This window comes from Pseudonaja textilis, chromosome 3 (assembly GCF_049901715.1).
Source record: "Pseudonaja textilis isolate UNSWEBS1 chromosome 3, rPseTex1.2, whole genome shotgun sequence".
Lineage (NCBI taxonomy): Eukaryota > Metazoa > Chordata > Lepidosauria > Squamata > Elapidae > Pseudonaja > Pseudonaja textilis.
Window position 1 is genome coordinate 132,875,878 of NC_141992.1, and position 19,259 is coordinate 132,895,136.

Sequence of the window (19,259 nt, forward strand, 5' to 3'; positions counted from 1 at the left end):
CCAGAACTGGTCAGAACCTGTTGATACCACTTCTGCCTGGAACACTAAAATTTGGAGCAAGTCCGCAACCTTAGATAAAGCTAGATTTGTAAACTGGAACTGATACAGATACAAAATACACCTATTTTGAGACTAATATCTTGAAATTTGTGTGAATGGCTGAAGAATAGCACCATCCCATTTCTTCCATGATACTTGGCCTTTGTAACATTTACCCCATCTTATTGCACTGCAGTGGTGACTATGGAATCTGTGTAGACTTTGTGAACAGTTCTAGAGACTTTTAGGTTGAGAAAGGCTAGATGTGCTGTCCCAGCCGGTCTATGGGAATTGGATAGTTACTTAGGAATTGTGAGCTGTCCCCTTAAGAAAATGCATCATGGTAAATGTAGTTAAAGGTATCCTGGGAAATGTAGTTCATATCACGTGGCCACATCTATAATCCTGATTGGTCACTAAATTGACCCTTGAGGGGTTGGGGGAGGTTTCCCTCCATTATTGCCTGGACTCATGAACTGATAACAGCTTTCTATTGCTACGAGATGGGTTAGGAAATAACCATGAATACCACAATTTAGCCAGCTTATGTTATACTGGAAGTTATTGAAACTCTCATAAAACCAATGTTCTGTAATCTGTATTTATTGCTTCCTTATCATCCTAGCTGACTTTATTCCTTTCTAGACTAGTCTTCACTATTAATTTATTTATTAGCATGAGCTAATCCTAAACATGAAAATCCCATAGATACAGACAATTATTTGAGAGCAATGTTTTGTATATGATTATGTATATGAAACCATACCACCTTTGAATGATGCACCTGCAAAAGGGAATAGGGCTTGCATTGTGGTGCTACAACCACCATTTTGTTTGGTTTTGGCCCTCCCTATATGGACACCACTGTTTGAGAGAATAAAAGGTTTTGGAGAGCCTAGTTAAGATATCTCTTAAATACATAAATAGAAAGTCCTGTGAATTCCTGTGTCAATGCTATTTAAGGCCTTAAAAAAGGGTAGTTGATCATCATGATTCTGTTCCAGTGTCCAAAAACGTATAGGCTATGGGTGGATATAATTTATCATTCTTCCACCATCTGGCAGGGGTAGGAGGGAATGTGTGTGGCAGGAAACCAGTCTGTGCTGGAGCTAGATCTAAAAAAGAACCAGGAAATAAAATGGCACTAGGGGTTTCTGAGAACAAGAGTTTATCTGAAAATCAGTGCTGCTGTCCTTTGTTTAGTCCCCTTCCACTTCATTTCTCTTTGACATCTCCTTTTATTATACTCCCACCCTCTGACTCAGGACCTAAATATAGATATACATGTATTCTGTCAAATAGATAGAAAGGTAGGGCTGAAATAAAAAATAATAACAGTAAATAGCAGGATACACTCCATATGGATATGGATAAAAATATGCATTTGATGAAGTGGCCTGCATTTGGGAGAAAAAAGCCATAATACATTTGTTAGACTTTTAGATACGTTAATCTGCAGAAATCTTCATGTTGTAATTTTTCTCCTGATTACAAACCAGGTTTCATTTTTAATGGAAGGCAAGTTTACAAGGTCTTAGGAAAGGGTATTCTGGGAGACATTTGTCCATGGTACATAACAAATATGGGGGAAAGAATGTAGGCCAGAATAGCTCTGTCACAGTGAGCAGAGACAAAAAATATTTGGTATGCTAGAAAAGGGTCAAAATGAGCGGCAGTTCACAGGGCATATCTAGTAGTATGTATGCAGATAAGTACTTCAGTCTGGCAAGATTTCTGTCTATTAGCGAGCAACAACAAAGAAACTACTTTGTAGTAATTCTTTGAATTGTTCTTGTTTCCTTGGGCCTGACAAGATCATACTTGGCCACTGATACACTCTCCATTTTCAGAGCAGCGGGCCTCTGCATACAATAACAATGGCACCTGACTTGGCGAAGGCTTTCCAATTTGTGTTTGTGTAACAAAGAGAGAAAAGTGCACTCAGAAGTATGGCAAAATAAAATGGCTCCTTATGGGCCCTTTATTGAGAAGAGGGCCGTGAGTTAAAAGGAAAAAAAAAACATGTGGGTGTAGTGACAGCTGGGTAGCTAGGCAATAGGAACATTGCCTGCCTTTCAGGGTGCACTGCAAAGATCACTTCCCAAGTTGTACATTTCTGTCTCCTACAACTTACTCCTACATGGAAGCCTCCTGCTGGAGTCCTCCTCAATGCCTCCCCCTTGAGCCAGAAAAGTTGCTTGAAGAAGTGCGGGGGTTCCCTCTTGATGTCAGTTTCAGCCCATTTCGATCCATCTTTTTATTTACGTATTGTATGTATTGATCAACCCCATCAATTCACGCACTGCTTATTATTTACCACAGAGCTATAGCTATGGTATTTTGTTCTTATGTAATGTGTGGTAAGCTTCAGTAGGCAAGAAGCAGACCAGCTTAAATACAAACAGCATTTATTGACTCAAAACAGGAACTGAGGAACAGCAGGCAATTGCCTGTAATTTATACTCTGGACCCACAGTGCCTTAACCAAAAAGAAAAACGCTGCCCAAATATGAATGTTCTAAATTTCCCTCCAAAACAGTTGGAGTTAACAGTTAGGGTCATCTAAAGCAGAGGTGGTATTCAGCAGGTTCTGACCAGTTCTGGAAAACCGGTAGAGGAAATTTTGAGTAGTTCGGAGAACCGGTAAATACCACCTCTGACTGGAGATTTTACAGTATCCTTCCCCTGCCACACCCACTAAGCCATGCCCACAGAACCAGTAGTAAAAAAAATTGAATCCCACTAAAGGTTATTTTCACTTTAGCAGGGCTTAACACAACTATGTGTATTCAATACATAACACTACGAGTAGTACAAACCAGACTACCATTCTTTGTAATTAGGAATGCCTGCTGGTTAATATGATAGATAAGACCTTGGTACCAAGTTACTTAGGAATGTTTGTTAGTGAAGAAATATCATCAATAAGAAGAAAGCTTTGGAATATATTTTTGCTTTTACTTTTTATTTATTTTATTTATTTGGTTTGTCAATTGCTTACAAGATAATAGGTATAAGTAAAAACATAGTTATGAATACATGGATACATATAAGAAAAATAAAAAAATAAAAGAAACAATAGGACAGGGACAGTAGGCATGTTGGTGTGCTTATGCATGCCCCTCTTAGGAAAGGGGTGAGGTCCATAGTCTAAGGTTAAAGTTTTTGGGGTTTGGGGAAGAAACCACAGAGTCAGGTAGAGTATTCCAGACATTGACCATTCTGTTGCTGAAGTTGTATTTCCTGCAATCAAGTTTGGTGCGATTAACTTTAAGTTTGTATCTCTTTTTTGCTCTTGTATTGTTATGGTTGAAGCTGAAGTATTCATTGACAGGTAGGACATTGCCATGTATGATTTTATATACTATACTTAGATTGGACTGAAGGCAGCGTAGTTCTGGGTTTTCTAGGTCTAGAATTTCAAGTCTGGTGGCATAAGGTATTCTGCAACGAGTAGAGGAGTGGAGAACTCTTCTTGTGAAATATTTCTGGACTTTCTCAACTGTGTTAATATAGATACGTAATGTGGGTTCCAGACTGATGAGCTGTATTCAAGTATTGGTCTAGCAAATGTTTTGTATGCTCTAGTTATTAGTGTAATATTACCAGAGAAAAAGCTACGTAAGATTAGGTTAACAACTCTTAACGCCTTTTTGGCTATGTAGTTACAGTAGGCTCTAGCACTTAGATCATTAGAGATGAGTACTCCAAGATCTTGACAGAGTTTGGATCATCAGCAAGGTCTTGACTATTCACCCTGTATTTTATTTTCTGGGGTTTTTTGTTTTTTTTTGCCAATATGTAAGACAGAGCATTTATTTGCTGAGATTTGAAGTTGTCATTTGTTTGACCATTCTGATACATAGTCAAGGTCTTTTTGAAGAGCAGCAGTATTGTTTGTGGTGTTGAATAGCTTTACATCATCAGCGAAGAGAACACAGTTGCTCTTAATATGATCACAGAGGTAATTTATGTAGAGTATGAAAAGAGTTGGTCCTAGAACACTGCCTTGGGAGACACAACTGTTGACAGGTACAGAATTTGATAGGACACTCCCAATTTTGACCATTTGTTGTCTGTTTGACAGTAATGCTGCTATCCAGTTATGCAGGTGTCCAGAGATACCATAAGATTTTAGTTTTAGGAGTAGTTTGTTGTGTACCACTGAATCAAAGGCTGTAGATTGCGTCTATTGCTTTGCCCTGATAGAGTTGTGTAGTCCATATGTGTTTGCAGTGTAAGAGTTGCAGATTACAGGATAGTTTTTTTCTGAAACCAAATTGTTTATTAGAAAATAGGTTGTTTGTCTCTAAGTGGAGGATGATGAATTGGTTAATAATTGATTCCATGACTTTACAGGTGACGCAGCATAAAGAGATTGGTCTGTAATTTTCAACTAGGCTGGGGTCTCCCTTTTTGAAGATGGCGATGACCGTGGCTTGTGACCATAGTTTTGGCAAGGAAATGGTCCTGAAAGATTTTTCAAAGATTATGCTTAGAGGTTTGGCTATGGCAGTGGATAGCTTTTTTAAGAAGTAGGCACATATTCCGTCCGGTCCAATAGATAGAGATGGTTTAAGATTGCGTAGTGCTTTTTCAACATTGTCTTCTGTAAAATCGATATGTATTAGATCATTGTAGTTGTCTTTGGTTCAAGTAGGAAATCCTGGGCATGATCCATTGCTGTTTACAAATACTGAGCCAAAGAATGTGTTAAAGAGGTTGGCTTTAATGGTGTTGTCATTGCAGTCTTTACCATTAGGTCCTTTCAGGGGTGGGATGGACCTTGAATCTTTTAGTTTGTTGTTTACAAAATTGTAGAAAGTGCGGGTGGAATTGGTGCGTAGAAGGTTTTCTTCTTGTTTAATGTGATAATTGGTGCATTCAGTCTTTATCTGATGGCATACATTTTTGTATCAGCTTTTGAAGTTGGCAACATGACCAGATTTGTTTTTCCACCAAAGTGATTTCTTTTTGGATTGAAGCTTCCTTATTGTTATGGGTAATTTGTTTTTTCTGGTTTTGGGAGTTGTTATTGGTGCATATAGTTTGATGACTCTTTTGACTTCAAGTAAAAATATGTTGTAATGGTCTTCTACAGTATTGCATCCAGTGAATAGAAATTGCCAATCAAGGGATGAGAGATTGTTATTTATAAGATCATACTTGCCTTTTTTGAAGTTATAATTGGGGATTCCATCATTATGATGATTTTTGTTTGGACGTATGTTGAGACAAAAGTCAATCATGTTGTGGTCACTGTTGGAAAAGGGTTCTTTAGTTTGTATTCCGTAAATTGAATTCAAACTATTGCAGAAGATGAGATCGAGGCAGTTGTTAAGTCTAGTGTTGTTGGTTACTAGTTGTTCTAGTCCCCAGATTTGTTACTGCATTGTAGAAGGTTGCATGTGTGGGTTCAGTTGTACTTTTATTAAGGGTCCAGTTAATATGAGGTAGATTGAAGTCACCAAGAAAAATAAAAGCATGTGGGCAGGATGCTGCCCATGTTAGTAGTGTATTTAGCTTCTTTGCATGTTCGATGTCATAATTAGGGGCTCTGTAACATAGTAAGAACCCAAATGTGATATTTAAGGACAGTTCACAGATGATGGTCTCAGGAATAGCAAGCTCCTGGATAACTTGGATGTCTTTTAGATGTAGGGACTTTTTATAGAAGATATAAACACCACCTCCTCTATGGAATTCACGATCTGATCAGTAAACATGATAGTCTCTTACTGTGGTAACGGAGTCAGGAAGAGATGCATTGAGCCATGTTTCACAGTCAAATATAATGTCAAATTTAGCCATATTATTAAGAGAAGAAATTCAGGTATTTTATTTACAAGGCTTCTTGCATTGAGTAGCTTGCATTTAAAGCCAGTTGTAGTTGGAATAGAGGTAGTTAGGGATGTGAGTGCCTAGTTTTGAGTGATGTTGGATTGGATGGGGTGGGGTTAGATGCAGAGTTGTGGGTTGTGTGACTTTCTTTGGATGCAATCAGCACGGTAGTCAATGTAGAAGTCCTTTTCTCCATTGTCTAGATGGTTTTTGAGTTCTGTGAAGAGTTCACGGGAGAGGATTCTTTGAAGTATGGATAAGTCTGGTCTTGAGCGAAGTTTTTTATGTGTGGGATTGGATTTTACAATGGCGTTTATTGTATGAATGAATATACGTTTGCTGGACTCATTTTTGCAAACAAGTCTACAAAATCTTGGAGCCACAGAGCCATCATTGTATTTGTACTCAGGGCCAACTCTGGTTATTTCAATGATATCTTCAGGAGAGGTGTTTGTTGTATCTGAGTTGCTTATGATACTGTGAACTTTGGTGATGGCATCTGACTCGTTGGTGTCTTCGAGACCAAATAAGATGTCATTTGACGTTTCTGTTCATGTTCCATGATGTTTCTGATGAGTAAGGGGATATTATTTATGGAATTATTTGATGGGATAGCAATTGTTTGTGGCTGTGGTTTGGTGGTTATTTTTGGTTGTAGTTGTGATTGTAGTTGAGGTAGTGGTTGTGGTAGTTGTGGGATTTGATTTTGAGCTGATAGGTAATCACTTACCTATGCTGTATTTTTTTTCAAGAGAGATTAGGCTTGCTTGTATAGTTGTTTCAAAACATGTTGCTAAGCATTCTTCTATTGAGTGAATGAGTGATTCTATGTTTTCAACTCTGTCAGGCAGGGTACTCAGTTTGTTTAGCTTAGGAAAATATGATGGACATAGATAAAAGAATGTACCCGAATTTTTAACGATATCAGCTAGGCTTTTGTTTGCATTTAAGCAGGCAGGGTGGTCTTGATTGTCGCATAGGGGGCAATTGATGTTAATTTCATTTTCATTGATGGTTTCAAGACATCTGTAATATGTGCAGGAGTCTGGGAGGTCATTGGTAGAGATATTTTTCTTTTGGTTTGGTTTGGAGTTTTTGGCTGGCATGGTCAATGGCAATAGTTGATCTAAATAGTTACAGTAATATTCTCAGTAGCGAGAGTGGATGCACGATCTTGTTTCTCATGATGGGATTATAGTGAAGCACACTGCTAAAAAGTATAAAAAGGGGTTTTCTGCCCATTTTGGAGCTTGCTTCTGGGCAACCTTTTATTTACAAATAAATCTTATTCCTTTCCCCCAGTCTGGTGTGCTTTTACTGGGCCTGCACTCCAGGTAAAGGATCTGATTTTTCAAGCATAACAGAAAAGCAAAGTTGGAAGGGACCTTGGACCTCTACTCCGCTCAAGCAGGAAATCTTATACCATTTCAGACACTTCTGTCTCATCTAGAACTGCCTCTGGCTCTAGGACTGTTGGAAAGAAGAAAGGACTTTTTTACAAAAAAGAATGTTGATGATTATTACTTTAAAATATTTTAAAGACCGATATTATTGGTTTAAATTTAGAGAGGGGTTATTGTACTGTTATTTCTCTGGATTAAAAGAAAGTCAGAGGTCATGTTTGTTATAAAAATTGTTTGACGCATATCTATTTTATCAGTTTTAATTTGCTTTGTTATTCCCTTTCCTTTTAATTCTAGGGTGTATACTGGTATTAATACTTGATTTTGAAATTTAGTAAAAATATTGTGAAAAAGAAAGAAAGAAAGAGTGAGAGAGAGGGAGGGAGGGAGGGAGGGAGGGAGGAAGGAAGGAAGGAAGGAAGGAAGGAAGGAAGGAGGTGCACTCAGTCTTCAATCTAGAGAGAAGAGACAGAACCTCTCGTTGCATGCCATGACTTGCAGTTTGGGCTTTCTTCTGAGGTTGCAGAACTAAATCTGTAACATCTGAGTGCATGATTGATTGATCAATTGATTGATTTCTGCAAACCTTAGTGCTCCTTTAGTCAATGAATTCCAGGCGGCTTATAGTCTAAATATCCTAAAATGCAGAACATAAATAATCAAACAAAAGAAATAATCCATCACATACAGCAGTCATCCCTTCCTATATTAATTCAGCTGAAACCAAAAATATTCCCTGAAAGGAGGTATGGAATATTAATATTAATAGCCATCTTGACTTTGAAGAACAACCCATTCCAGAAGCAGGAAAACTCATTTATAGAGGTCCACTTTACCTTTCTCTCTTAGTATGGAAAGTGAGCCATGCCCTCTCCACTTGTCTGTATCAGGTGGCAAGTTCTGTTGGGAAAAGTGGTTTTTAACTTTCCAAGATTAATGGATGTTGAGGCTCCACTGCTATAAACTTGATTCTTCCTTGCTTGATCAGAGCATCTGTCTTTAAGATACTTCATTCCTATTTATTTGATTGTGTGATTTAACACATAGCATCTTTCTTTATATTTCATGTATCAAAGACAGCTTCTAATAAAAATCCAACATGAAGAGAGTAAATGAACTCTTTTGCAAAATAGACAGCAACTCTGTCCACCATAAAATAATATGCCATGTGTAAAATGGATTCCTCCCATCTCATCCCAAAAACCTACTAGGCCCTCTCTCCACAAATTTGTGCCAGAGAGTTATAGACTCTCAGGAATATACTTCACTGAATTTTTTTTAGATATAGCTAATTTTCCTCCAAGGATCTCAAGGAAAGCTAATTTCATAAGAGTTGAAGAATGAACGAGGTTGTCCTGTGGCTTTTATGCAGGTGTGAGGATTTAACTTGTAGATCTTTACATGCCACTCGGATATGCCAGCTTGAACTGTGGTTGCACAGTGGTCAGAATGCAGTATTGCAGGCTAACTCTCCCCCCAGCCAGAAGTTCGATCCTGACTAACTCAAGGTTAACTCAGCCTTCCATCCTTCCAAGGTCAGTAAAATGAGGAACCAGATTGTTGGGGGCAATATGCTGACTCTGTAAACTGCTTAAAGAGGGCTTTAAAGCACTGTGATGTAGTATATAAGTCTAAGTGCTATTGCTATTATTGCTGATGGGAAATGGGGAGGAAGGAATGGGAAAATCTTTTCACATAATCAGATCTGTTTATTTAATGCTGTGCTTTATCCATAAATAGCAAGTAATATGAGCAAATTGCTACATATTCAGTCCTCTACAATACTTTGATTTTTTTTGTTTTTTGTTCCTATAGAGGGTTGGCTGGTTTTCTTTTCTTTTCTGGTAATGTACACATTATGCTTTCAGTGTCTCACCATATGGAAGATTTCTATTGTATGTATGTACTTGGTGAATGTAAATTTCAGTTTTTAAAGACTCTTTCTTTCTTTAACCCAGACATTTGCTGGGATGCAGGGATTTTATATGCAAATTCTTTTGATGTCGTATTAAAGAAAAACACAAACAAATCTGTAACTAGCACTGTTGGCAGCAACTTTGAGACATTTTTGTAGATTTCTGGAGGATGAGGGCACATATGACAGAGTATTTTGTAGATTTTCATCAGAAAAAGTCAGATGTTAGAGGATTTAGCATAAATCCTACTCCAAAGGCCAGGGGGATATACACTGAAGTTCTTTTTTTATTATTATTGCTCACTATAAGTCAATACAAATAGAGAAATATTTTGGTCATTCTTCTCCCAATCACTTTTTAAAATCTTTGCCCACATTGATATGGAAGATTCACGAATTGCCTAAAATAAGACCCACAAAAAGTGATGTCTTCTATCTAGTCATCCTGGACCTCATCTTAGAAGGGGAGAAACATTGATCACTAGATTTTAAAGGAAGGGGTGGCGTCTCTCAAATAATCTTACATTCTTTGGGCTGTAACCACATATATACTTAGCTTGCAGTACTGTGCAGGTAGTCTTCATCTTACAATAGTTCATTTAGTGCCCGTTACAACAGCATTAAAAAAGGGAGTTATGACCATTTTTCACAGTTATGCAGCATGACCTAGTATCATGGTACCATAAGAGAACACAAGATAATTGAGATGTAATATTTATCATTTAAAACTAGCTGCTGTTTAGAAAGAAAAGAGAGAAACCTATTAGTTTCAAGACTGTGATAGAAGTAAAAATAAAAGGCGTTCAGTCCAATATCTGAATTTATTATTTAGGTTTAATTTACATGTGGACACAACAGCTGCTTTTGGGGGCTGTAGAAATCCAAAAGGCTGAAAAAGACGAAAAGCTAAGGAGAGTGGCCATATGTGATCCATTAGAAAGATCAATATCTATGGTAGTTTTCATCTCATATTCTCTACTTGAAGATTATTTTCTCTAACTCTAACTCTCAGGATGAGCATGTGGACAGTACAAGTCATTTAATTCTCCATTATGGTATCCTTATATTGCTTTCCTATTTAAATTAAAGTCTTAATGTGCAGTTTTGTCTCCTTTTTTGTACTCTTTTTGGTTGATATGTTTCCTCTTGGAGTGGAGAGGATAAACAAATACCCATCATTCTCATTTGAAAGAAAGGTTAACTAGAGCCAAGTATATGACTGTTTTGTGCTTGTTTTCCATGAGAATGGCTATTTTCATGTTAGTGGTTTTTTAAAAAAAATTTCTATGAATTGGAAACCTTTGTGGAGTTTTAGTGCCCCAGTGCAATTGAAATGACAATACGTTTTATAAGGGGGTGATTGGTACTTGTTAAGTTCGGATAATGAGAGGCTGAACCAGGGCATGGGTGCAACAAATACTTTATTAGAATAATAAAGGACTGAACGTGCTTGCCAAGCCTGGAACTGGCTCGCAGCGATCAGCGACTGGTTGGACCCCGCAGCCTGCTTTTATAGCTGGCTGCTGGGGAGAACCAGCCAATGAGAGGGGCAACCGCCCGCAGCGCGAACGGACCTGGGTAGGAACTTCTTTAAGTTCCAGGGACATAACACCCCTTTCCCCCAGATGCGAACACGCATAGTCTTTAAGGTACGCGGGAGGCTTATGCTGGCGCCAGAACGGCGCAACTCCGGGAGTTGTCTGGTAGTTCAGAGTCTGCAACGGAAGGTCGGACCGGTGGGGTGTCACGAACACGATCCTCGGTCAGTGCCGGTTCGGGACTCGAAGGGCTGATCACTGGGGATGTGCTTCCGTTGACTGGTTCGGACTGGTCAGCCGTCTGGTGGTCACGGTTCGTGTTCGGGCTCCCGGCTCGGCTGCAGGCATAAACTGGTCACCGGAATTGGTGCCGATGTGGGGTTGATGCTGTCGCCTCGCACCGGTCTGCAACCATGAGTCACTGCTAACGTGAGTGTCTTGGCGCTTCCGCAGCTGATCCAGGTGCCTTCTCCAGATCCGGCCATCCTCCAGTCTGACTCGATACGTCCTGGGTCCGGTGATGGCCACGATCTCGCCCGGGATCCACAGTGGGTCTCTAGCGAAGTTCCTCGTGAACACGGGTTCCTGTAAGACAAAATACCTAACCCCCGATGTGGAAGCGAGGGGAGAGTCAGGGCAGTAATGTGGGTGAAGCCTGTCCAATACAGTCCGCAGGCGTCTACCCATTAGGAGTTCAGCCGGACACTTATTAGTGACTGTGCACGGGGTTGAGTGCTGGCTCAGCAAGAAACGGGAGAGTCTGTGGTGCCAGTCTTCCTTGCTGAACCTAGCTAGAGCTTCTTTAGTGGTCCTAACGGCTCTTTCTGCCAATCCGTTACTGGCAGGATGAAAGGGAGCCGTGAAGATGTGGCGGATGCCCAGATTGGCAGCGAAGCGACTGAACTCGGCAGATGCGAACTGGGGGCCATTGTCGGAAACAATTGAGTCTGGTAGCCCGTGCATTACGAACAGGCGAGTTAATACCTTGGTAACCGCTTGCGTGGTGGTTGTGGATAGTTGTGCCACGTCAATCCATTTAGAGTAAGAGTCCACGACCACCAGGAACATTTTGCCGTGCAACGGGCCCGCTAGGTCGATGTGAATCCTGGACCAAGGTGCGCTGGCGCTTTCCCACTTAGTGGGGGTGGCAATTGGAGGGGATGGACGGGATTCCTGGCAGGGATGGCAGGAGCTTACCCATCTGATGATGTCATCGCCGAGGCCAGGCCACCATACGTAGCTGCGTGCTAATGACTTCATCCTGACGATGCCAGGGTGGCCCTCATGCAACGCCTCCAAAACTCGGGTACGCAGTGAGGTCGGGATGACCACTCGTGTGCCCCACAGCAAACAGCCCTGCAAACTGGATAACTCCTGTAGGCGGGTCTTAAAAGGCGTGAATTTTGTTTCAACATCACTGCCCGGCCACCCCTCCTCACCCAGTCCAGTACCTGGGCGATCGTTTTGTCTGCCTTGGATTTGGCGGCAATGTCGAGGGCAGTGATGGGGAGGTCCAGTTGGGTGATCTCAAAGATAGCATGGACCGGAGCAGGATCCTCAGCTGGAGCAGGCAGGGGCAGCGGCTGAGGGCGTCTGCGTGGGACAATGTTTTACCTGGACGGTGTATGAGTCTATACGAGTATGCCACTAGGAAAAGAGTCCACCTCGTCATTCTAGGAGACAGGACTTGAGGGGTCTGTTTGTCACCTGCTAGTAGACCCAGGAGAGGCTTATGATCCGTGACCAGCTCGAAAAGTGGCCAAAAGAAATTCATGAAATTTCTTCACTGCTGCGACGGCTGCTAAAGCTTCCTTATCGATTTGGCTATAATTGCGCTCTGTTGCAAAGAGCGTCATGGAAAAAAAAGCGATGGGAGCCTCGGAGCCATTGGGGAGCCTGTGGCTTAACACTGCCCCAATTCCAAAAGGGGATGCGTCCGCTGCTAGCACTAATGGGAGGTTGGGGTCAAACTGAATAAGGACCGCCTCCGACGTGAGTAGTGATTTGACTGCGCAAAAAGCGGAGTCTTCCTTGTGTCCCCAATGCCAAGACGCTTTTTTATCCAAAAGTCTGTGCAGGGGTTCCGCCACAGATGCTTTATGGGGCAGGAAAGACGCGTAAAAATTCAATAGCCCTAAGAAGGCCTGCAGTTCCGCTTTGGAGGTTGGAGTGGGAGCCTCGTGAATTGCCTTAACCTTGGACTCCAGGGGTGAATGCCTGAGGCGTCAATTTTATAACCCAGAAAGTCCACCTGTCTAGTGGCAATGGCACATTTTTCTTTTTTAATTTGAGGCCATGCTGTCTGAACCTCTCTAACACTGCTCGAACTCTCTGGAAGAGTTGGGGTCTATCCCTGGCCGATACTAAGATGTCGTCAAGTAGGGTACTACACCAGGGAGGCCCTGCAAAATCCGCTCCATGAGGGATTGAAAAATGCCTGGGGCAACACTTACGCCAAATTGGAGATGCTTGCACCGGAAAGCACCCCTGTGGGTGACAATGGTCTGGAGTTCCGCTGTTTGGTTGTCAACAGGGAACTGTTGATACGCTTGAGACATGTCCAATTTGGCAAAAATGCTGCCAGGTTCAAAAGTGTGTAATAAATGCTGAATGACGGGCACTGGGTAAGCGCTAACTTGTAAAAACTTATTAATTGTGGTTTTGTAGTCCGAGCAAATTCTCAGGCTACCGTCTTTTTGAGGGTGTGACAATGGGCGTCTCCCATTTGGCGAAATCTGTTGGCTCAATGACCCCTTGTTTTAATAATTTATCCAGTTCCGCATCTAATTTAGGCCGAATAGCGAATGGGACTCTACGAGGTTTTAGCCTGATTGGGACTGCTTGGGGTCGACTGAGAATGAGATAGGGTACCGTTATAACACCCCAGTTCATTGCTGAATACGTCTGAGTAGTCAGCGAATAAGGAGTCAGTGTCAGAGGTTGAGACAGCATGGACTCCTGTTAACCCTAGGCCGAGATGGGGGAACCAATCAAGCCCCAAGAGTGTGGGGAGGTTGCCGTTAACTACCACTAGAGGTAGGTGGCCTTTGAAAGTTTTAAAATTAACAAGAAACTTGCCTCTGCCGATTACAGGAATGTCCTTCCCTGGTAGTCCTTCAGGCTAAACTGGCACTTCTGGAGCCGGTTTCTGGATAGACTGGGCTGTAGTCTCTTGAGGGTGCTCCAAGAGATAATTGAGAGCGCTGACCCCGTGTCAACCTCCATGCGACAAGGTTTACCTTCTAACAAAACGGAGAGAGAGATTTTACTAATGGCATGGCAAGCGTGCTTAGCATGGTGGCGAGTGCGACAGTTCAATACTTGCCTTTGGGGTCCAGAATGTGAAAAGGAAGGGTGCCTTTGTGCCGAGTTGTGAGCGGCTTGACAGACTCTAGTGATGTGCCCCTTTTTGTGGCAGATGTTGCAGGTGGCTCCTTGAATTTGCAGGTGGCCCTCAGGTGAGATCCACCACAGGATAGGCACAGGGTGATGTGCTTGGGTGGACTGATGCTTTCTTGCTTGGCTCCTACCTGCGGGTGTCTGGCGTGGGCGAGGCGGTGGATGTCGGCCGCATCGCTGGGGTCCTCTTCGATGACCACCTCTTCAGAGTGGACTGAAACTGCACTTTGCTTGGAAGCAGGACCTTGGATTTCAGTAGCTGAGTGTGCTGCCAGCTCCGCTGCCAGGGCTTCCTCGATGGCTTGCGCGAGGTTGAGGTCCTTCCTAGCGAGTAGGCGCCTTTGGAGGTGAAGATCCTTGACTCCGCAGACTAGCTGATCGAGGAGCATGTCATCCAGGTAGGTCCCAAACCCACAATGGAGTGCGGCAGTCCTGAGGGCAGCCATGTACTGGTTGATGGTCTCTTTGTCTGATTGCTTCCTCATTCGGAAAGTGAACCGCCTGGCAATCTGTGAGGGTCTAGGAGAATAGTGGTTAGTAAGGATTTCTAACAGTTCTGTCCAGGGAACGTTTTTTAACTCACGTGGGGCCACGAGCGCTGTGGCAGTATCAAAGACGATGGCTCCACAGTAGATCAGGAAATATGATTTTTTCCGGTGCTCCCCTGCATCAGCCAGCCCAATGGCGTCGATGTAGTGGTTAAAACGATTCTTGTATGACTCCCACTTCTCCTCATCCGGCTTGAACGATGGGAAAACTGGGTTGGAGTTCATGATGAGAATCTTGTTGGATAATCTGTTGAGAAGGAAGGTATTTTGTGCCTATGGCAGGCAAGTGACTTCAGCTCTGGGGAGGTTTTCACAACTCTCTCCCTCTCTCTGGATTAACACGAGGTTAGGCTGCAACGGTCGCTGGCAGCGTTTTGAAATTCGCGCCTGCGTGGCGTCCAGTGACTTTGAAATACAGCACCGCTGTACTCTTGGGCGGAAATTCAAATGACAGCCGCTTGAATTTCGCACCTAAAGAAACGAGCGGCTGCGGCTCGCAGCGCTTCACTTTTCCTGTAGCTGGCTAACTAGCGGCTACAGACGCTTCTCACTCGCTGTTTGCTGACCGCTCTCTCTGGCTGCGGATCAGCGTCGCTCGTTGCCTGCTGATCGTCTCTCTGGCTGCGGATCAGCGTCGCTCTCGTTGCCTGCTGATCGCTCTCTCTGGCTGTGGATCAGCGGCTAGTGATTCAGCGGTTGCATTTTGCCTCTGGTAGCCATCCCATCCTCGTCGCCAGAGTTAAGTTCGGATAATGAGAGGCTGAACCAGGGCATGGGTGCAACAAATACTTTATTAGAATAATAAAGGACTGAACGTGCTTGCCAAGCCTGGAACTGGCTCGCAGCGATCAGCGACTGGTTGGACCCCGCAGCCTGCTTTTATAGCTGGCTGCTGGGGAGAACCAGCCAATGAGAGGGGGCAACCGCCGCAGCGCGAACGGACCTGGGTGGGAACTTCTTTAAGTTCCAGGGACATAACAGTACTTTTGTGGAAGAACTGGTGCAAGTGCACTTATAATGCAGTAATGCACTTTGGAAAAATTAAGGGCAAACAAACGTTCAGTCTTGATTCTTAGGCATGCTTTAGTAGATCATCCCAGCTTCTCTCTGCTTAGGTATCAATTAAATCATTAAAGAGTAATAAATAGCAATAGGAATAACACTAGACTTGCTTTATAGTGCTTTACAGCCCTCTCTAAGCGGTTTTACAGTATCAGCATATTGCCCCCAACAATCTGGGTCCTCATTTTACCCATCTCGGAAGGATGGAAGGTTGACTCAACCTTGAGCCTGGTGGGATTTGAACTGCCAAATTGCAGGCAGCTGATAGTCAGCAGAAGGGCCCGCAGTACAGCACTCTAACCACTGCGCCACTGAGGCTTTAAAAGCTCTAAAGAATATATTTCTAACTGAAAAATAGGCATCAATACTCAATGGAAATTAATTAAAATTATGTAAATAATGCCATTGTCAAACTTAACCTTCCTTCCTTCCTCTTATAAATTTGAAGAACACAACTCTCTGCTGATTTCTTTCCTGCAGTTTTATTTTTGTATTTATAGAACTGAATCTTAGAAAAAAAAACACAAATATTTTGAATTCTGATTCTAAGATATTAGGTAGACAAAATGCAAAGGGCTGGATTAATTGTAGAGTAGAAATCTAATATGCTAATGATCTGAGACTTATTAGATGTAAAAGATATTCAGGGTTTAAGATGAGAGAGAGAAAGATATTAAGGCTTAGGTCTGTGTGCCGTTTACATTTTCTGCTCTTTATGGTAATACAGGGACAGGAACCAAACTAGCACAAGAACCAAAGTATCATTTGGTAAAGCAAACAGACAAACCAACATTTTGCTCATCATTCTTATATTTAAACCCAGATTGGGTGATGCTAGGAAAACACCATGTTTGGGGCATTATCTTTGCTGTAGAGCAGAGGTCTCATTCTCGCGGCCCGTGGGCCAATTGCGGCCCGCAGGATGATATCCTGTGGCCCCCACCGTGATATGAAAATATAACATTTGAGGATATTTTTTTAACAACTTTTTTGTGGAATCCTTTATGCGGCCCAGCCTCACCCAGACTCTGCCTCCAGCGGCCCCCAGGTAAATTGAGTTTGAGACCCCTGCTGTAGAGTATTAGTGTTAGAATACCTGCAATATATGCAGAAGGCTACAAAATTAGGTCAATAAGATTTTAAATAACAAACTCATGGAAGTTCCAACCTTGATGAATCAGAATAAATTTTATCGGGCTAAAAAGATTCCGAATCAAATGGTTTTGTGGGTTTAATGACGGGTTTAGATGCAAAAAATGAAATGTATTTCAGTGGTCTCTTCACGCACCAGCTTCCAAAATCAGCTGATCAGGAAAAAAAGAAATTGGATAATGAAAGTATTGAAGCTTCAGTCTCCTTCCCTTTCAGTGTTTCATTACTTTCAAAATGAGCATAAAATGGCTGCTGCAGCTCCATTTTTGTGTGCCGGCCACAAAATCTTGTTTTGCTTTGTTTTATTGGGATCAAGCACATGCTTTATAGATCAATCCTCCAAATCATAGCACAACCTATTTAATAACTAGCCAAGAGGATTTTATAGTGAGATAGTTGGAAGGCAATCAAGAACAAAAGCTTTCCATGGTAAATATGATGTGGACCCTGGAACAATTGTTGCGGGGAGGGACGTGATGTATATCTCTTATGGCAATCCTGCAGCCCAGAGCTATAGGCAACCCACCAGCATCCAAAGATTTGTCCCAGAAAAAGGGCAAACATTTTGATCTCCTTTTTGTCTAGTTTGACATTTGGGAGAAGAATAGGCAATGAATGCCTTGAGTCTTGCTCTCGGTCATCCTCAAGGCTCTGAAGGATCATTATGGTCATAGTCCTCCAATTCAAAACCATTCTTAGAAAGAAGAGTGAAATATTTTGGGGAATATTAGAAAGGCAGGATAGAATATTTCCCCTAGAGGAGAAATGGGGGAAAAAATCTTAAGGGAGGCAGAAACCAGCCCCAGTCTCTCTGCCCCAAGCAGAAACTGAGGAGGCCAGTTTTTAGAAATGCAGACTTGGTAATCCTTTCAGAAAGACTGGGTCAGACAGAAACTCCAGATGAGCAGTTAGGTAAACCAAAAGGGTTGAGAGGATTAGCTCAGACAAGCACCTAGGATTTGCATTTTCCCTTTTGCCTATAGAGCCAGCCATGACCCATAGGAATTGGCAACAGCCAATAGAATATTAAAGGACTTGTTCTTGCATGGGAACAGGAAGTTCAAATATAAAGCCCAAAGAAGGTTTTTAAAAAAAACCCACCCACTCTCAACTATATTTTGTCAGCTGCACCAGAACCACAAACCCTGGTGGTTCTGTTCATCAATAAACAGAATCTTTCTTTCCAATCAGCCTCCAGCCTCCATTTTATTTCCAGTGTCTTTCTCCCAGCTTGGAACTGAACAGATGGATTTTTCTTCCAATTAGGGGTGGGATTCTACTGGTTTGGGCCGTTTCAGGCAAACCGGTAGCTCCGAGGATCAGCTGTGAGTGAACCAGTTCACTCCAATGATCAGCTGTTGGGCCCACCCACCCATCCTAGCTCTATTCTGTGCTTTATAGTTTGGTTTTCACGGCACAGCGGATTGCCGCTTGTCAGCTGTTTAATATGCAGAGATTGCTGGAGAAGATCAGTAGCAAATGCTCTGTGCGTGCTCGTCGAACTGGTTGTTACACCGGTTGAATCGTACCTCTGCTTCCAATAGTAGTGAGATTATTCCATCCAAAGAATGGCCTATACAATACAGATCTGGAGTAATTATTTTACTGAATTGTGGAATAATTTTACTGTACTTCTAGAAAAAGAATTATATACAACTAGTTATTTTTAAAAGCTTAATTTCTGTTGCTTAGCAAAACTGTCTCCCTAAGCTGACCCTGAATCTTAGGGACTGCATAGGGATACTTAACATTTCATCAGGCAGAAATATTGACTTCACAAAGCACAATAAACGAAACCACCCACTCGCAACTTTCCCATCATCCTTCCAATTACATTTTCTATTTAGTATGGAAAAAGCAGCTTTCCTATGAATGGTCCATTAGAAATTATGACATCTACGAAGGTCTGGCTTCCTTTCTTTCAAGACATTGTTACGTTGTTGACTGAAAGATGGCATTGCTAGGAGAGAAATTGGTGGCCGGATAGCTTCCAGCTCTGTGATGTTGGTGTTCATATTTCCACATTGCTCTGTAAAATGAGTCCTGGGTTTGCAGACGATGGCATCTTAAAAGAAGAGACACCAAGTCTGGGCTCTAATTACCAATCTAGCTTTTAATTTTAGCTAGTGACAGCTGATATTGCTAAAGAAGTACACAAACTCTTTTAAGAGTACGTCTGGAATTTCTGCATTTCGTGCAAAGATTTTGTACAAATAATAAACAATAACAAGGTGTTTTGTTTGCCTTATGACAGTTCTGAAAGCTTAATTCCAAAAAGTACAACCTGTTGCAATACTAATTTCCTTTTTTTAATCAGATATCAGGATTACATTGGAAAACTGCAGTACATCTTTCTTCAAAT

General features: G+C 42.0%; 1 long non-coding RNA gene across 1 annotated transcript in view; it reads right to left on the bottom strand.

The window, feature by feature from the left end:
• LOC148126328 (uncharacterized) overlaps positions 1-18,919 on the bottom strand; it is a 59,110-nt gene extending 40,191 nt beyond the window's left edge. Inside the window, exons 1-2 of the long non-coding RNA XR_015742603.1 lie at positions 18,834-18,919; positions 8,120-8,183 (exon numbers count right to left, since the gene is read on the bottom strand). This is a non-coding gene — a long non-coding RNA (uncharacterized LOC148126328). The remainder of the gene's footprint in view (positions 1-8,119; positions 8,184-18,833) is intronic.
• Positions 18,920-19,259: the final 340 nt, after the last annotated feature.